This window comes from Orycteropus afer, unplaced genomic scaffold (genome assembly GCF_000298275.1).
Source record: "Orycteropus afer afer isolate SDZICR_OR568_19922 unplaced genomic scaffold, OryAfe1.0 scaffold00031, whole genome shotgun sequence".
Taxonomy (NCBI): Eukaryota; Metazoa; Chordata; class Mammalia; order Tubulidentata; family Orycteropodidae; genus Orycteropus; species Orycteropus afer.
This window is the reverse complement of record NW_006921618.1, coordinates 11,281,981-11,293,351: the sequence shown is the minus strand read 5'-3', so window position 1 is coordinate 11,293,351 and position 11,371 is coordinate 11,281,981.

Sequence of the window (11,371 nt, the reverse complement as noted above, 5' to 3'; positions counted from 1 at the left end):
CTTCATCACTACAACAGGGGACATAATAGAACCTAACTCCTAAAGTCATTGTGAAGATTAAATGAGATAATCCATGTAAAGTATTGAATAACAAATATTTAATGACTGTTAACTATTATTACTATTTAAATCAATATCTTTTTCTTCCTTGGTGAACTATGAGACTCTTAAGGGCAAGAAATCTTGTCATATAGTCTTTACTTGAACAAAATACTTAACTTCTCAGCTATGTGACTTTAAGCAAGTTATCCTCTCTATACCTCAGTTTCCTTGTATAAAATGATTATATACCCACTTCAAAGGGTTGTTACGGAGATTAAAGAAGTTAATGAATGTAAAACAAAGAACTTGCATATAGTAAGTGCTCAATAAGTGTTAGTTATTATTTATAATCCCTAAGCCTAACTCTGGTAAAGGCATTTGGCTGCTAACCAGAAGGTCAGTGGTTCAAACCTATCAGCCACTCCATGGAAAGGAAGAAGAGGCACTCTACTTCTGTAAAGATCACCACCTTGGAAACCCAGTGGGGGTCGCTTGGGTTGGAATCAACTCAGTGGCAGTGAGTTTGGTTTTTTTTTTAATACCTAACTCGAAGGAGCTCTGGTGGTGTAGTGGTTAAGTTATTTGGCTGCTAGCCCAAAGGTTTGAACCCACCAGCAGCTCCAAGTAAGAAAGATGGGGCAATCAGCTTCTATAAAGATTTATAGGGAGCTCTGGTAGGGTAGTGCCTAAGGCATTTGACTGCTAACCAGAAGGCTGGAGGTTCAAACCCACCAGCCACTCCTTGGAAGGAAGACTGGACAATCTACTTCCGGAGATGTATTGCCTTGGAAACCCAAGGAGGGGCCACTATGAGTCGGATCCAACTCGACAGCAGTAAGTTTGGTTTTAGTAAAGATTTACAGCCTTGGAAACCTAATTGGGAGCAAATGAGTCGGAATCGACTTGATGGCACTGAAGTTTTTTGTTTTGTTTTGTTTTGACTTTTTGGTATGCTAACTCAAGGAGCTCTGGCAGTGCAGTGGCTAAGGCATTTGGCTATAACCAGAAGGTCTGTGGTTCAGACCCATTAGTTCCTCCATGGGAAGAACATAGGGCAATTCTACTTTCATAAAGATTTACAGCCTTGGAAACTCAATGGGGATTGCTATGAGTCAGAATCAACTCGGTGGTAGTGGTTTTTTTTTTTTTTTTCCTGGTATGCCTAACTCAAGGAGCTCTGGTGGTGCTGTGGTTAAAGCATTGAGCTGTTAATCAAAAGGCTGATGGTTTGAACCCACCAGCAGCTCTATGAAAGAAAGATGAGGCAGACTGCTTCCATAATGTTTTAAAGCTGTAGAAACCTGTGGTGCAGTGAATTACTTGGTATGGCTTTTCTAGCCATAGTCTTTGTAACTCCTACCAGATTACTGGGTGGGACCATGCAAATAAGTTGTACAGAACTCTTAATGTGAGAATTGGTTAGTTTTGCTGTGCAGCTGGGCTTAAAATGAGCCCTCCTAGAAGCAGAGAGGGGAGCTCTGGTAGCATAGTACCTAAGGCACTTGACTGCTAACCAGGAGGCTGGCGGTTCAAACCCACCAGCTGCTCCTCAGAAGGAAGATGGGGCAATCTACTTCGGTAATGATACTGCCTCAGAAACCCAGGGAGGGGTCGCTATGAGTCGGGTCTGACTCGACGGCACATACAACAACAACAACAGAAGCAGAGAGAGGAGCTCTGATGGCATAGTGCCTAAAGCATTTGACTGCTAACCAGAAGGCTGGCAGTTCGAACCTACCATCCACTCCTTGGGAAGAAGATTGGACAATCTACTTCCGTAGTGATACTGCCTCGGAAAGTGAGTCGGATCTGACTCGATGGCAATGTGTTGTGTTTTGGTTTAGAGGCAGAGAGGGGATCTCACTGCCATCAAGAGAGAAGAGCTAGAGGTGAAGTAGAGTGCATCCTTGGACCGGACATCCCTATGCTGGACCTCCTTGGCAGAGATGCCCAGCTGAGAGACACCCAGCTGAAAGATGCCCGAGTGAGAGACAGCGGCAGTGGAACCAAGAGGCATGAAACAGAGTGGTGGCCTTGCTGGACCACAGAGTGAGTAAACTGAGTGTCATTGGGCTTGAGGCTTGCTGGCAGAGTGGGGTACACATAGGTGTACCTATTGGCAGAGCTAAAAGAGCTTTGTAACATTGTCTGAGCAGGGCAGAGGCCAGGCCAAGAAGCCAAAGGCCAGAGAGGCATGCCTGAGGGCATAGAGGAGGGGAGACTGTCCTGATTGAAGAACTGTATCCTGAGAGCATTCCAGAACCTGAGTTGTAGCTTGTTGTTTCCCTAATAAACCCCTATAATTGTGAGTATTGTCTGTGAGTTCTGTGTGGCCATTGCAACAAATTATCGAACCTAGCAGAGAAGTAGTGAGTGCTGTGGGACTGTTGGTGTCAGAACTGATAAAAAGACTGGAGGGTGGAAGCATGTCAGTCTCATAGAAATAAGCCTTGGACTGTTGATGGTGACTCTGTTTCCCCCTTGTGAGGTTGGAGGAGGGCAAAAGATGCTGCCTCCATGCCCTTTTTGCAAAACCCTATGGGGCAGTTCTACTCTGTCCTATGGTGTAACTGTGAGTCGAAATTGACTGAATAGCAGTGGTTTGTTGGGGGTTTTTAATGCCCAATTCCCGCATCATCAGGAAACACCAGTCACTAGAAAGGGGCATTGTGTTCGGTAAAGCAGAGGGTCAGGAAAAATAAAGGAAACCTTCAGCGAGATAAATTGATACAATAGGCTAAACAATGGACTTAAACATACCAACAAACATGAAGTTAATGTAAGTCACAGACAACTCCACGGCAGTCAACAGCAATATGCCTAACTCAGTACCTCGCACATAATAGAAATTCAATCAAACCAGGTCGAGTGAAAGAATAAATAAATTTTCAAAGCACTGCATTTAATCTCCCAAGTTTCATTATCATTTGTTGCCCTCACCGCACCTGTCACATAACAGGTGCTCAGTTAATCTATAGTATGCCAGTCAATCCAGCTATGAAAAGTCCCAACTCAGCTTTGAACTTCAAATGTTTTTCCAACGTGTGAATTAAGTCTTATAAAATCTGCTGATTGTGACTCAATTATAACTTTAGTTGGAAAGTACAGAAGCACCAACCTTTCTAGCCTCCTTATAGATCTGGTGACACAGTGGTTAAAGCATTCGACTGCTAACCAAAAGGTTGGTGGCTTGAACCCACCAGCTACTGCTCTGTGGGAGAAAGATGAGGCAGTCTACCTCCATAAAGATTTATAGCCTTGGAAACCCTACGGGGCAGATCTAGTCTGTACCACAGAGTCTCTATGAGTCAGCATCGGCTAGACAGTAACAGGTTTGGTTTTGGTTTATGCCTAACTCCCAAAAAAGTATGAAAAATGCTTGAATAAATGGAGAGTCATAATCTGTTTTTAGCTAGGTAGACTCAAAATCATTATGATTTTAGGTCTTCTTATACTAACTAATGGAGCCCCTGGGTGATGCAAAAGGTTAATTAATCAACTACTAGCTGAAAGGTTTGTGGTTGAAACCTACCCAGAGGCTCTTGTGAAGGCAGGCCTGATGATTTGCTTCTGAAAGGTCACAGCCTCGTGAAGTCTATGGAGCAGTTCTACTCGGCACGCAGGGGGTGGTCATGAGTCAGAATCAACTCGATGGCAAGTAACAATATATTAATCCGAAATCAGTGTGGTATCTGCATGTCATATATGTGTGCTTGTATATCATATTTGAAGAAGCTTTCGTAGCACAATGGCTAAGCCCTTGGCTGCTAACCAAAAGGTAGAGAGTTGAAATGTATCAGCGACTCTGTGGGAGAAAAAGCCTGGCAATCTGCTCCCATAAAGATTTCAGCCAAGCAACCCTATAGGGCAGGTCTACTCTGTCCTATGGAGTCTCTTTGAGTTGGAATCAACTGGATGGCACCCAACAAAAACATACCATATTTGCATAACTGTCTATCATCAAATATGCATTTCTCTCCGGCCGGACACACAAGAAGTTGGTAAATGTTTACTCTCAGGGTGTGGGAACTGGGTTGCTAGGGACAAAGCTATAAATCTGTTTATGATACACTATTTCATTTCACACCTTTTAAGTTTTGTCCCATATGTACGTATTGCTGCTGTTGTTATGAGCCTTGGAGTCTTCAAGTAGATTCTAATTCATAGTGACCCTATATGACAGAGTAGAGCTGCCCCATAGGTTTTCTAGGTGGTAATCTATACCGGAGCAGATTGACAGATCTTTCTGCCACAGAGCCCCTGTGGGATTTGAACAGCCAACCTTTCAGGTAGTAGCCAAGTCCTTAATCTTTGTGCCACCAGGACTCCTTTGGGCACGTAGTATCTATCCAAAAATTGGTTTGAAAATACAGAAGTAGATGGTGCCCAGCTACCACTGTCAACCACTAGGAGGGGGATCTATGTAGGAGATCCTGGATAGAGCAGGAGAACAATGTAGAACAAAACTCAAAATCATAAAAAAAAAAAAAAAAGGGAGGGGGCACCAGGGTTGTTGGTCCGATAGAGCCTTGGTGGAACCCCTGAGACTATGGCCCCTAGCTGCCCTTCAGGCCTGAAATTGAACCCATTCCTGTGGCTTCCAGCCAAACAAAAAGACAGGCATATGAGCTGAACGTTTTACATTAGGTAGATACACTCCTAGGAGCTCTGGTAGCATAGTGCCTAAGGCACTTGACTGCTAACCAGAAGGCTGGCGGTTCAAACCCATCACCCACTCCTCGGAAGGAAGGTTGGGCAATCCTACTTCCGTAGTGATACTGCCTCGGAAACCCAAGGAGGGGTCGCTATGATTCGGGGCCAACTCGACGGCAAATAACAACAACAACAGATACACTCCTTGGAGAGATCAATCATGGGAGAATTGAAGGGCTGTATATGCACAGGGAGACATCTTAGGGGGCAGGAGTGCATGGGAGGGAAGGACACAGGGAAGAGGTGACTATAGGGAGAAAGTGGGAAGAGAGCTGTTGCATTGTGGGAAATTGCAGTCAATGTCATTTGAGACAAAGTGTATGTGAACTGGTCTATGAAAGATGAATTTGCTGTATAAACTTTCACCCAATTCACAATAAAAAAATTTTTTTAAATGGTTTAAAAATGAAAAAACAGTTGAAGGAGCCTTTTCAGTGCAATTAAGCCTAAACTTGTGGACAGTCACCTTTCCAGTTCTGCATAGGGAGCTATGTGACCTCAGGCGGGGGTTATCCTCCCCCTCCCTATCCTGTGTTCCTTCCCTGTCAGTTGAGTGGGAGCAGAACTAACACTAGAACCATGGCCCCTTCCTTTGTATCTCACTCTTTTCCATTGTGTCCAGCTGCCTCCCTGTAAGGGGCTGGTATTATTGTCTTTAGAGGTAATGATGGTGTCCTAGCCTCTGCGCCTGTCTCACACCCACACCCACCCACCCACACACACACCCTGAATTAAAACCACTTGGGCGCAATGCAGTATCTAGTCCCCTGAGAATAGAAACCCTACCCTCAACCCCTTTCTGCCTTGCTCGCCTGAAGACTGTCTCATCTTAGGGAAGTTACAGGTTTCATTTTGTTTCTTGGAAGCTGCTTCAGCCAGGAAGGGAACCCAAATTGACTTGGAGCCAGGGCCTTAATTGGATTGGATCCCCATCGAGGCCATTAGACTCTTGCTGCAACTTGGCAGAAAGGAAATCCTTCCTCCCCCGCCTCAGCCCCCACTCACACACACTCCAGCCAAGATCTGCGAGGGCCTACCATCCAAATAAGGTATTGTATTAAGTTTCCAATTATTATTATTCTCCCTTCCATGTGAACAGCTTTTTACTGTTCCCAAACACCAAAAAATACTATTGCTCTTTATTCACTCATGCCACAAATTTTTATTGAGTTCCTACTATGTTCAAAGTCTAGGAAAACAAATGTTACAAAGCTTACACTTTATTTGTGAAGACAGACAATTAGCAAACACCCAGGCAAATATGTCGATGTCAGGAGAAAATAAGAGCTGTGAAGAAAAATAAAGCAGAATAAGGAGACAGGGAGAGATACTGGGAGGCAGGGGTAACAGTAAAGACTTGAAGGAAATGAGGATGAGCTCTGGGCAAACAGTGCCATAGGCAGTGAAAACAGTAAATGCAAAGGCCCTGAGGCCGGAATCCCTTGGTGTTTTGGAGAAACAGCAAAGAGGGAGATGAGAAGGTAAAGGCACAGATAGTTCTGGTGACTGGCCTACCTAGACCTCCTGCCACCCATTCAATGGCTCTTATCTGCTCTCCCTAGTAAACACTGAAGAGAAACAGGGTATGGAAAAGTTGTTTAGCTGGGTCACAGGAATCACCCGAAAATAAGTAAATAAGCCCATCCCTAAAAGAAAAAGACGATCTGTCCAAGTATGTCTGGGGCTATATTATCCATAAAGGGAAAAAAATAAGAAAAAATTTAAATTACCAATCATTGGAAGAGACAACTAATATTCGTCAACTGCAGCTGTGCCTACAACGTTCTACGCTGAGCTTCCATATGAGAAGCAATTATCACCCAGGGGATAGGTAACTTGCTCAAGATCACACAGCAAGTAGTTTAAACTGGGGTCCAGGTACATGCCTATCTCCCCATCTAGACCATAAACTCTTTGAGGGCAGGGTCTATGTCTATCTTCTTCACCCTTTTTTGGCCAGCACAAGTACAGGGCCTGGGGTAAAGCTTGGGCTCAAAAATTATAATTAAATGATTGAAAATTTATCTCCAAAGCCTGTTCCGATTCTAAGACACCACTTTCTTTACCTAGCAAAATCTGGTCCATCCAGTCATTGAGATTCCGCAGCTATTAAAAACGATTGTTTGCTTAAATAAAAGCGAATTCATCTATATGATGGAATAATACACAATAATAAAAATGATGATGAAGGTAGTGGCATCATGAGTAGGTTGGAGGGAGGGGATGCAGACTGTACCAAGTGACACTGTCAGAGGCGTTAACACCAAAATGACTGCCCACAAAATTTTTGTGCAGTATTTCAGCAGAAATGTATTGTTTTTATAAAAGTATCCCTGTAGTTAGTTATAACAACCACATTTTTTTTTTATAAGTCCAGCTTATATGTATCAATATACCTACAAGGCTAAAACTGTATGCTAATTTGCTTTTTGAACTTTCCAATGCACTGGAGTCAGAGCTGTCATTATTATATTACTCAGTTACAAGGATGCGTCGAATCACTTGGTCTCTTCTGTGTGTGCTACAGACATGTTCTGTTGTTTTCACTGGTGCCAGTGTCTTAGCTACAATATTGTGGTAATTAGTATTTGTGAACCTATACAGAAACTTTTTTGAGAATTAAGTAGTAATTAAAGGAAAACCACTGCCATCCAGTCAATTCCGACTCATAATGACACTATGAGGACAGAGTGCAACTGCCCCGTGGGATTTCCAAGGTTGGAAATCTTTATGGAAGCAAACTGCCTCGTCTTTCTTGCAGAGGAGCTGGTGGTTTCAAACCTCTGACTTTTTTTGGTTAACAGCTGAAGGCTTTAACCATTGTACTACCAGAGCTCCTAATTAAAGGAAAAGGAGGAGAAAAATAAAATAAAGGGCTCTGCTCAGTTATTAATAAAGTTGCAATTCAATAAAGAAAGTGTTCTGGTTACCTAGTGCCACTCTGACAAGAAATATGCCACAAATGGGATGGCCTTAACAAATGGGAGTTTATTTTATAATTTACTCCAAATTGTAAAATAAGTGCCAGGCTCTAGGGGCTGGGTGAAAGCCCCTCAACCTTGGGGTCCAGCTCTGCCTCCTGCTCCTGGCCCACTGGAGCTAGAGGCATTTCTTCACTCAGACAGCTGCTGATGGCTGAGGCTGAGAAGCCCCAAGGTTGACAAGTAAAAAGGCACAGTCCTGATGTTACCAAACCACACGGCAGGCCATTAACTTAAGTCCATTGTAAGTCCCAAGGTCAGCAGAGCATAGCAGGCTTTTGAGCGACGACACGGCTACATACAGGGTCCAAGCGTGCCATAGGCTAGCCACCAGGCTCAACGCTTCTCTTTATATATAGGAAGCAGACCACATCCCTAAGGCAGCTACTCAGCTGCTCCCAGTAGATTACACCATGGAGTTGATTACCAGTCTCATCATGGGGAATACTACATCCAGCTGCCCAGCCACGCAACCAGGCCCAGCCAAGTTGACACACAAACATAACTACCACAGAAAGATTTTACAAAACAATTTTGTTGTTAGTATTCATATAATCTAAAATAGTTAAGCAATTTACAATTATATTTCTCATATATTATTTTATGATTGAAATTGATAATAAACATTACTAAGGATTCTGTATGATCTGATTTAGGAGAAAGTCCATGGGGAGGATGGAGTGACCCCATGAATTACCACACTGGGTGACACCAACCCTACCCTTGCCACTGATTGAAGGCTGTTGACAGGGGTAGACACTGGTGGAGTAGGCTACCAGAATAGTGACATTCTGTGCCTAGTGGCCTCAGCTCAGTGGTACCCATTGCTTTCTTGACCCCTGACTTCACCCTAACCATCGCCCCAACTTCCTAGCCAAGCCTAACATAGCAGGCCGGGGGATCAGAAAAGTAATAATCATCATCATCATCATTAGAGTCTAGTGGCACAAATGGTTGAGTGCTCAGCTGCTAACAGAAAGGTTGGCAGTTCAAACCCACTCAGAGTCTCCTTGGGAGAAAAACCTGGTGATCTGCTCCCATAAGGATTAACCAAAAAACTCCCTGCCATCGAGTCGAATACTGACTCATAGTGACCCCCATTGGTTTTCCCAGGCTGTAAGTCTTTGCAGAGTAGATAACCCCATCTTCCTTCCACAGAGCACCTGGTAGGTTTGAACCACTGACCTCCTGGTTAGCAGCCAAAATGCCTTATCTGCTATGCCACCAGAGCTCCTATCCATAAGGATTACAGCCAAGAAAACTCTGTGGGGCAGTTCTACACTATCACATGGGGCCGCTATGAGTTGGAATCAATGGGATGGCACCTAACTACAACAATAAACCTATTATTACAAGTTGTCTGGAGCACTTACTATGTCCCTGGTTGAGTGCATTGTGTATACAAATCATTTACCAGGGCATAGTGCCTAAGGCATTTGACTGCTAACCCATCAGCCACTCTCGGAAGGAAGATAGGGCCATCTTTTTCTGTAGAGATACCACCTAGGAACCCAAGGATGGGTCACTGTGAGTCGGGATTGACTTGATGGCAGTGAGTTTGGTGGTTTTTTTCTTTAATAGCACCCCCATGAGAGCTGGGCACCAATATTGCCCCCATTTTGCGGAGGAAAAAATTGAGTCTCAGACGGATTAAATCACTTGCCCAAGTCAAACAACTGCTAAGTAAATGGCAGAGCTGGGATTTGAATCCAAACCTACTCTGACTCCTGATCATACATTTTCTACACTGTCCTGCTTGTCCCCATAGCATGTAGTCATCCATTTCCCACCGCCTGACAAGGACAGCCAGCACTTGTCCGGGATAAATCCCAGGAGTGGCCCACTTCCCAAGTCATTCCCTGCAACATCAGAGAAAAAATGGACAATCCTTTCAGAGTCATCAAGTTTGGCTTGACTGAGGACATTCCTTCTCCACCCCGGAAGCCTGCGGTTCATTTATTTGGTACTTTGAGGCCTGAACAATCAGCCTTTTAGATCACAGCTAGGTAGCTGAGGGGGCGTTCAACTATTTGAAATTCAAGCAGGCAACTGTATTTTTTCCAAGCTGAGAAACGTCCTTCACACTTCAGAAGAATAAACAAGTACTGGACTCTAATACTCTCTGCAGCCGAGAGGAGCACCAGCAAGCACCGGAAGGGAAGAGAGCAATCTGATGTTTTCCCAGCTGCACCCATGCGCTGACATCCCACCTCACTGGCGACTTGGGGGATGTTCGGAGGGGGTGGCTGGATCTGCTTGTTTGCTTCCCATGGGGGATAGTCGCTAGTCCCTTCTCCTGGAGCTGCACATCTTATTGTCATGTGTATATCTGGACAAGGACTTTCAGTGTTTGTATGGAACATTGTGTAACACAGCACTGTGCACTGCTGAGTCTGAAAGCACAAAAGGGACAGTCCCTGTGGAAAGGAAACAGCCCAGCCTGAGCTGAGCATGGTCATGGTCAGGTCCAGAGGTTGGAGTCTAACTCTTATTTTCTTTTCCCATCTGGTTTGTCTCTTAGTTTTCAGGTGAGGCTCAGGAAAGAGTCCTTTCTTCCCATAAACCTGCCTGTACCCTGTGGGTGGCTGGCTCCACTCTACTAGAACCAGCCTCCTCTGCTGGAACCAACCTCCTCTGCAGGGCTCCCAAGGGAGGTGTATACAAGCATCACAGACCCCTCTCTTGCTAACATCAATTGTAGCTCATAGGATAATGTTGATGTATTATGATGCTAAGTCCCTGGGTGGTGCAAGTAGTTAAGGCACTCGGCTGCTAACTGAAAGTTTGGCGGTTCAAGTCCACCCAGGAGCACTTCAGAAGAAGGGCCTGACAATCTCCTTCTGAAAAAATCATCCATTGACAACCCTACGGAGCACAGCTCCATTGTGACACACATGGAGTCGCCATAAGCCAGTGTCAACTCGACCAAAACTGGTCCATCCCAGTCCCCACAGTGGGTGAAGATGACAAGGATGAAGAAGGTGAAAGGAAACCCAGCACCTCATCCTGCTAATCAGAAATAAACAGTGAGATCCGCAGGAACTAGAGAGTTACGTTGTCTTAAAGTGTCTTCCCCACAGATTGTTGATAACTTGTAAGAACAAAAATCATAACTTATACAGTGGAAAAGGTAGACCATCCCTTAACCAGGTGACAAAAATTAACATCAGCTATCGCAAAGCAAACATGTGGCTTTCTGGAAGTGATACCCTGAGAAGCACACAATATCACTCTTATAATATTCCAGCTGGAAATGCACAACCCAAATCTAATTATGGGGAGTCATCACATGCACCCAAACTGAGCAACAGGCTATCAAATTACAAGTCTGTAATCTTCAAAATTTCAATGTCATGAAAGACAGAGACAGAGTGGCTGTTCCAGAGAGTAACATAACAACTAAATGCAATACATGGTCTTGGACTGGATTCTGTACCAGAGGGGGAAGAATGCTAAAAAGAACATTGTTAGGCCAATCGACAAAATTGAAATATGGATGGTAGATTACATAATAGTATGTATCAATGTTAAAATTGCTAGTTGTTTTGTGGTTATGTAAAAGGATAGCCTTGTGTTTAGGAAACACATACTAAAGTGTTAAGGGGTATAGGGACATGATGTCTGCAAACTACTCG